At 43.2% G+C, this 6,000-nt stretch overlaps 1 protein-coding gene across 3 annotated transcripts in view; it reads right to left on the reverse strand.

Annotated features, from left to right (window-relative positions):
* The window catches only part of RNF13 (ring finger protein 13), a 154,178-nt gene extending 149,838 nt beyond the window's left edge, over positions 1-4,340 (reverse strand). Inside the window, exon 1 of one of the 3 annotated variants that reach the window (XM_046002847.1) lies at positions 4,230-4,340. The gene's annotated coding sequence lies outside the window, so the exon portion shown is untranslated. Of the gene's footprint in view, positions 1-3,610; positions 3,743-4,229 lie in introns of those variants that run through there. The other 2 variants (XM_046002846.1, XM_046002849.1) reach the window with 2 other exon arrangements.
* Between the last annotated feature and the right edge of the window lie 1,660 nt (positions 4,341-6,000).

Consider the following 6,000-nt stretch of genomic DNA (forward strand, 5'->3'; position numbering starts at 1 on the left):
CCAAAATAACCCCATAGCATTGTTTGTTTGTTTTCCTTTTATATTTTATTTAGGGAGGGAGAGGGAGGAACAGAGGAAGGAAGAATCTTTTTTTTTTTTTTTAAGATTTTATTTATTTGACAGAGATCTCAAGTTGGGGGAGAGGCAGGTAGGGAGAGAGGAGGAAGCAGGCTCCCGCTGAGCAGAGAGCCCGATGGAGGGTTCGATCCCAGAACCCTGGGATCATGGCCCGAGCCGAAGGCAGAGGCTTTAACCCACTGAGCTACCCAGGTGCCCCAGGGGGAAGAATCTTAAGCAGGCTCCACATGGAGCGCAATCTCACAGCCCTGATATCATGACCTGAGCTGAAATCAAAAGATTTTTTTTTAAGATTTTATTTATTTAGTTGTCAGAGAGAGAATGAGCAGGGGGAACAGCAGACAGAGGGAGAAGCAGACTCCCTGCCAAGTAAGGACCCTGAGATCATGAGCCGAGCCGAAAGCAAACACTTAACAGACTGAGCTACCCAGGTGTTCCAAGGGTCAGATGCTTAACCAACTGAGCCAACCCAGGGTCACCAGCATTCTTTTTTTTTTTTTTTTTAATAAAACATGGCACAAAATGGACACACTTTTTTGTCCATGGATGCCTAGGTTCAAATTTCAGTTATTCCACTAAAAATCTGTGTGAACGCCTGTGTATTTGTAAGGTCTTCGTTTCTCCTTCTATAAGGAGATAACTGTACTACTTATCATTATACGACGTAGTGTAAAGCCCGTAGAATTATATTTGGCCCATAATGAAAAAACTCTGTGTCAGCTATTACTGCTGTTGTTGTTATTTATATGTTATAATCTGTAAACTGACAATACTAATCATATGTCCTCATTGTTTCCAAATCAACTTTTAGGTAAATGCTTTGTAAAGCTTAACAATGTGGTTTTGATATAGTCGCAAGTATTTACAGAATACACGAATTTTTAAACAATTATTAACCGTGCTTTATTAAAAGAAATTCACTTGACTATTAGTTCTGTTTCCTCTTTTGAGAAAACTAACAATACTTACTAGCTTTCTTCCCTTTTTCAGGTCATATGAAACTACCATATGAAATGCCATATGGTAGTAATATGTCAAATGATACAAAATACTCTTTTGACTCAAATCATTTGCCTTCTGCTAAACATTATTAACTCCCAGGTTCTAAAATGTCCAAAATGACACTTTTTATTTCAACATCAAACATTCTTAGGTCACAGCAACATGAAGTATACCAGGATCTCTGACCATGTCACTTCATTTTATACATTTTATACATCTTAATGGCAAGAACTATAAAACATAAAATGCTTTAACTCAAAAATATAAACTAATCATGCCCTTATCCTGCCTTAACTTTGTTAAAGTTAGTGCCTGACAAACTTCTGAAAAATATATCAAAAGAAGGATGTTGAATGCTAGTAACAGCTGAGGCCCCTCTCAAAATGCTTGAGAAAAATAAGCTTTAAACAAGGAGAGGTAAGAACTTACTCCAAACCCTTCAGTATTAAACCTCACAAGCCAAAATTATGTCCACATGATTTACTATTACACATGGAGACAGCACGCTAGCTGGCTTCAAATAAAGACAAGGTAAAAATATATATTAATAAAACAGTTGTCATTTCTGACACCGAAATATTCAGGCTTCTACCCAATCATTTCAAAAACAAAACAACAGGGGCACCGGGGTGGCTCAGTGGGTTAAGCCTCTGCCTTGGCTCAGGTCATGATCTCAGGGTCCTGGGATGGAGCCCTGCATCATCAGGCTCTCTGCTCAGCAGGGAGCCTGCTTCCTCCTCTCTCTCTGCCTGCCTCTCGGCCTACTTGTGATCTCTGTCTGTCAAATAAATAAATGGAATCTTTAAAAAACAACAACAAAGAAACAAAAAAACTTTGAGGCTTAACTACGTAAAAGACATTTTACTTCAAATAATTCCTAATATTCTTCCCTTATTCACAGGTAATGTCACAGAATTAGTAAGAGGCAGAGCTGAAGGCAGGACCGAACAAAATCTGGGACCCACTGTTTTGCCATAATCCACAATAATATGGTATACATTCACAGCTTCCTTTTCATATACAGATTTTTTATTTTTTTTAAAGATTTTATTTATTTATTTGACAGAGAGAGAGATCACAAGTAGGCAGAAAGACAGACGTGGGCCGGTGGGGAGCAGGCTCCCTGCTGAGCAGAGAGCATGACCCGGGAATCTATCCCAGGACCCTGGGATCATGACCTGAGCTGAAGGCAGAGGCTTAACCCACTGGGCCACCCAGGCGCCCCATATACAGATTTTTTTAAAACTGAAACAAAACCTTCATAAAATATTTAGTCTTATTCCATAGGATGTCCTCTTATTTTTTTTTTCTTTCTAATGTTAATGTCAATGCGCTAAATGGATTCCAAAATCCATTAAACCTTGTGGAGTCCAAACTACAGCACTGCACTACACTTTTTACCTTCTGTTTAAAATTCTTTTTCACTGCTACAAGTCCAGTTTTGTTCCCTTTCAATGGAACTCATCTCCTCAACTAATTAAAAACGGTCCTTAAATTTAAAGATTAAACCGTTGAAAGCCCATCCTTAAATCTTGAATTGATCTGTTTCTCTAGTACAACCCTTTGGAGGCACACCCATCTTACTTATTTATATTGTATCAAAAACTGCAGATGTTCTCCTTGGAGAACCACAGATCATTGTTGAAAGGAATGCGTTCGTTTTCACTGTTCCTGCTGCATCACTGAGGAACATTTAACATTCAGGCAAGTTTGGGGCAAAAAAAAAAAAAAAAAAAAAAAAATGGACCTGAGCAGCTGCCCACGGTGCTGAAAAGGAGGATGGAACAGTAATTTTGGAAAGGTACTACTGCCAGGTTAAGACAAAAAATAAAGGAATTCACCAAAAACTAGCAGAAAACACTCAGTGGCTGCCACTAAAGTTGCCTGAGTGCTTCTGGGATCGCTTGGCTTCAGTGTCTGCCCACTCCTTCACTGGGAGAGAGCTTTTATCCGTGCGGGTCAACTCCGTAAGTGTCCTGGCAGAGCTGCTGTCTTTGAGAGGAGAGGGACATGGAATATGTCCCTAGTAGAGTAAGGTCCCACCTTCAACCTGAGCTTCCAGAGGGGCTTCCAGAGGGGGAAGGAGGAAGATTATAAAGAAAGGAGATGACTGCCCTCCTTTTTTCAAAGGCTACACAGTCCCCTGCAACTTAAGTCAAGTGATTTTGCCCGGGGACTTTGCGGCAGGTACTTGACCAGAGAAGCCTTCCCAACATCTTCCCAGGGTCCTACCGCCGCAGGATGGGAAGGTGAGAAGCAAAACAGATAATACAACTTTAGATATATACAAACTCAAAGGGTGGGGGTGGGGGAGAACGGGAAGCGGCCCTCCAAGGACAGAGAGTTTTTTGTTTTTTAATCTTTTGCAAAAAGCCTTATTTCCTCCGCACCCAGCCTGGGGAGCAGCAGCAAAAAGCTCTCTCAGCAGCGGGGCTGCCACAGAGGGCCGGCGAGGGGGTGTGTTCTCCCCGCCAGGCCCTGAGAGGGACAATCCCCTGCCCGGCTACCGAGAGGCCAGAGAGGCGCTTACCTGGAAGCCCGACCCAGCAATACCAATAGGCTCGCCCACCGCGTCGCTGCGGGAGAAGTCCCTACCCCGACTTCATGACTGAATATCCGCACCGACCCCCACAGCCGAAATCGGAGTGGGGACGACAACACCGAGGCTAGACGGAAGTCCCGCCTCCAAACGCCTCATTGGCCGGCACCAAAAGACAAAGAAAAGCCATTGGCCCACAGACCTGTTTGCTAAGGCCCTTTCCCACTCTCACCCCGCGTCTCGCTCCCTGCCCCAGCTGGCAGGGAAAAAAGCCCAGTTCGTGGAGTCGCGTTCTTGGCCGCGTGATCCGTCTTCCAGTGAAGGGAAGAGATGGGTAGGGCGGGCTTCTGCAGCGCCGCTGAAGGAATCGCTTTTTGTCAGGGGACCGAGCAGGCTGGCCGAGGGGACTGGCTATGGAAGCCTACCCCCCACCATTTGCTCCCAGGAGTGGAGGCCGTGGGGTCTGGAGAGGACCGTACCGAGCGAACAGGACCGGCCGCCTTGGTCCGCTCTGGCTTTGGGACTATGCAGCCCGAAACCCAGCTGGCGGGCTGCCCCTGGGTGGGGCTGGCTCTGGCACATACGAATCTCTTCCCTGCACCACACTCACCCGACCGGCTGTAGGGGCGAGAATGAAACCTCATCCCCTCTGCACGGTGTGCAGGCTGAAGTCCGGATGGATGGGACCGAGACCCATCAACGCCTTAAATAGAGGCCGGGTCGCTTTAAAGATGCTAGCAGCCCGAAGGCTGAAAGCGAGTACCCAGACGCCCGGCTCGGAGCCGTGCTGACGTCAGCACTCTGGGCCTGACACGCGCCATCCCCGGGACTCAGCAAAAGTCAAACCCTGTGATTAAGTCCTAGGTCAGCCTTTTAAAACCCGAGCCTCCTTTTGGCGAGCCAAAGAAACCCGCCCCCTACTGCCTTTCTGATTAACCTGCGTACCGGTATTCCAATCTTAAACCAAACTACTTTGAAACTTAAATTGCCTGGACTGGAACAACAGCACTGATTAACCAGTTGCCAACTAGCCACTTAAAAGAGGCAATGTGGCTTAGTGTGAAGATTGCAAAAAGTCCTGAATTAGAATGCCAGGAAACCTGCTTCTGCTTCAAAATGAGGTGCCTTTGAAAGTCCATTCACGTTCTTTGACCTTATGTTTTAAATAACGGAGGTACTAGAGGGGATCATCACATATAAACACCTGTAGAACACCACTGATGTAACTTGTAACCCTGATTGCTCTGGGGATACCTGAGTGTCTAGGACGCAGGAATGGGAGGAAAACTTTCCCTATTGTATATGCTTTTGTATCCTCTGAATTTTTAATATTGTGAATATTATGTACTCAAAACACACACACACACACAAATCAATAAAGGCTATCAGAGTTACTTTGCTCTCTTATGTATCTTATGACTATATATACCATATATTGTTAGATTTTCATTAGTTGTGAAAACATTAATACTTAATACAACACCTGCCTTTAAGAAAGTCATAAGTAAAAATCAGAATTAGGGAGGGGGAGAAAGAAGCAAACAAAATCAGAGTTGGAAATATTACATAAAGGCTAGTGTAATTAATGTAAACATAGTTACAATATCTCCATAAGGATTTCCTTAAATTACCTCTAATTGGTTTTATGTTAAATCAGATTTGTTGAATGACATCAAAAAAAGCAAAAACTAATAATGTCCATATTCTACACGTTTAAAATAGGGGGAAAAACAGCTTTGTTTATTCCTTTAAAAAAAAAGTACCTTGAGCACAGAACATTTTTTAAGATTAATTAATTTATTTGAGAGAGAGAGAGAGAACAAGTGCCCACATGAGTGGGGAAGGGCAGAGGAAGAGCAAATCCTCAAGCAGACTTCCGGCTGTGCTCAGAGCCCCACTCAGGACTCCATCCTGGAGTGGGGATCAAATATGAACCGAAATCAAGAGTCAGGGGGTCAAGGGACTGAGCTACCCAGGTGTCCCAAGTACGGAACATTTTATTCTGACTTTATTCTTCTCTTCAGATGACAATAGGTATAATCCTCTCAGTTATGAACAATGTGCTATTTGTACTGGATTCATGCAGAAGAATTGTGGTACATCCTGTAGAAGCAGTTATTCTCCGCACTGTGATGAATGAAGACAAACTGGAAGAAAATAGACTAGGAAAATGTACCAATTGTTTTTAAGTATGTTAAACAGTAAAATTGATAGATATCTTAATAGTAGGGTTAACATGGCACATGATACTAATAGTCGCTTATTATCTCCTTATAAAAACAAATAAAAGAAAATGAGCTTTTAGGACTTTGTGTCTAACAGGTTTTATTTTACATCCTCCTAGAAGTATAAACAGCAAATGAAATTGTAGCATCTTCTAC

The sequence above is a fragment of the Meles meles genome, chromosome 4 (assembly GCF_922984935.1).
Source record: "Meles meles chromosome 4, mMelMel3.1 paternal haplotype, whole genome shotgun sequence".
In the NCBI taxonomy this organism is placed as follows: Eukaryota; Metazoa; Chordata; class Mammalia; order Carnivora; family Mustelidae; genus Meles; species Meles meles.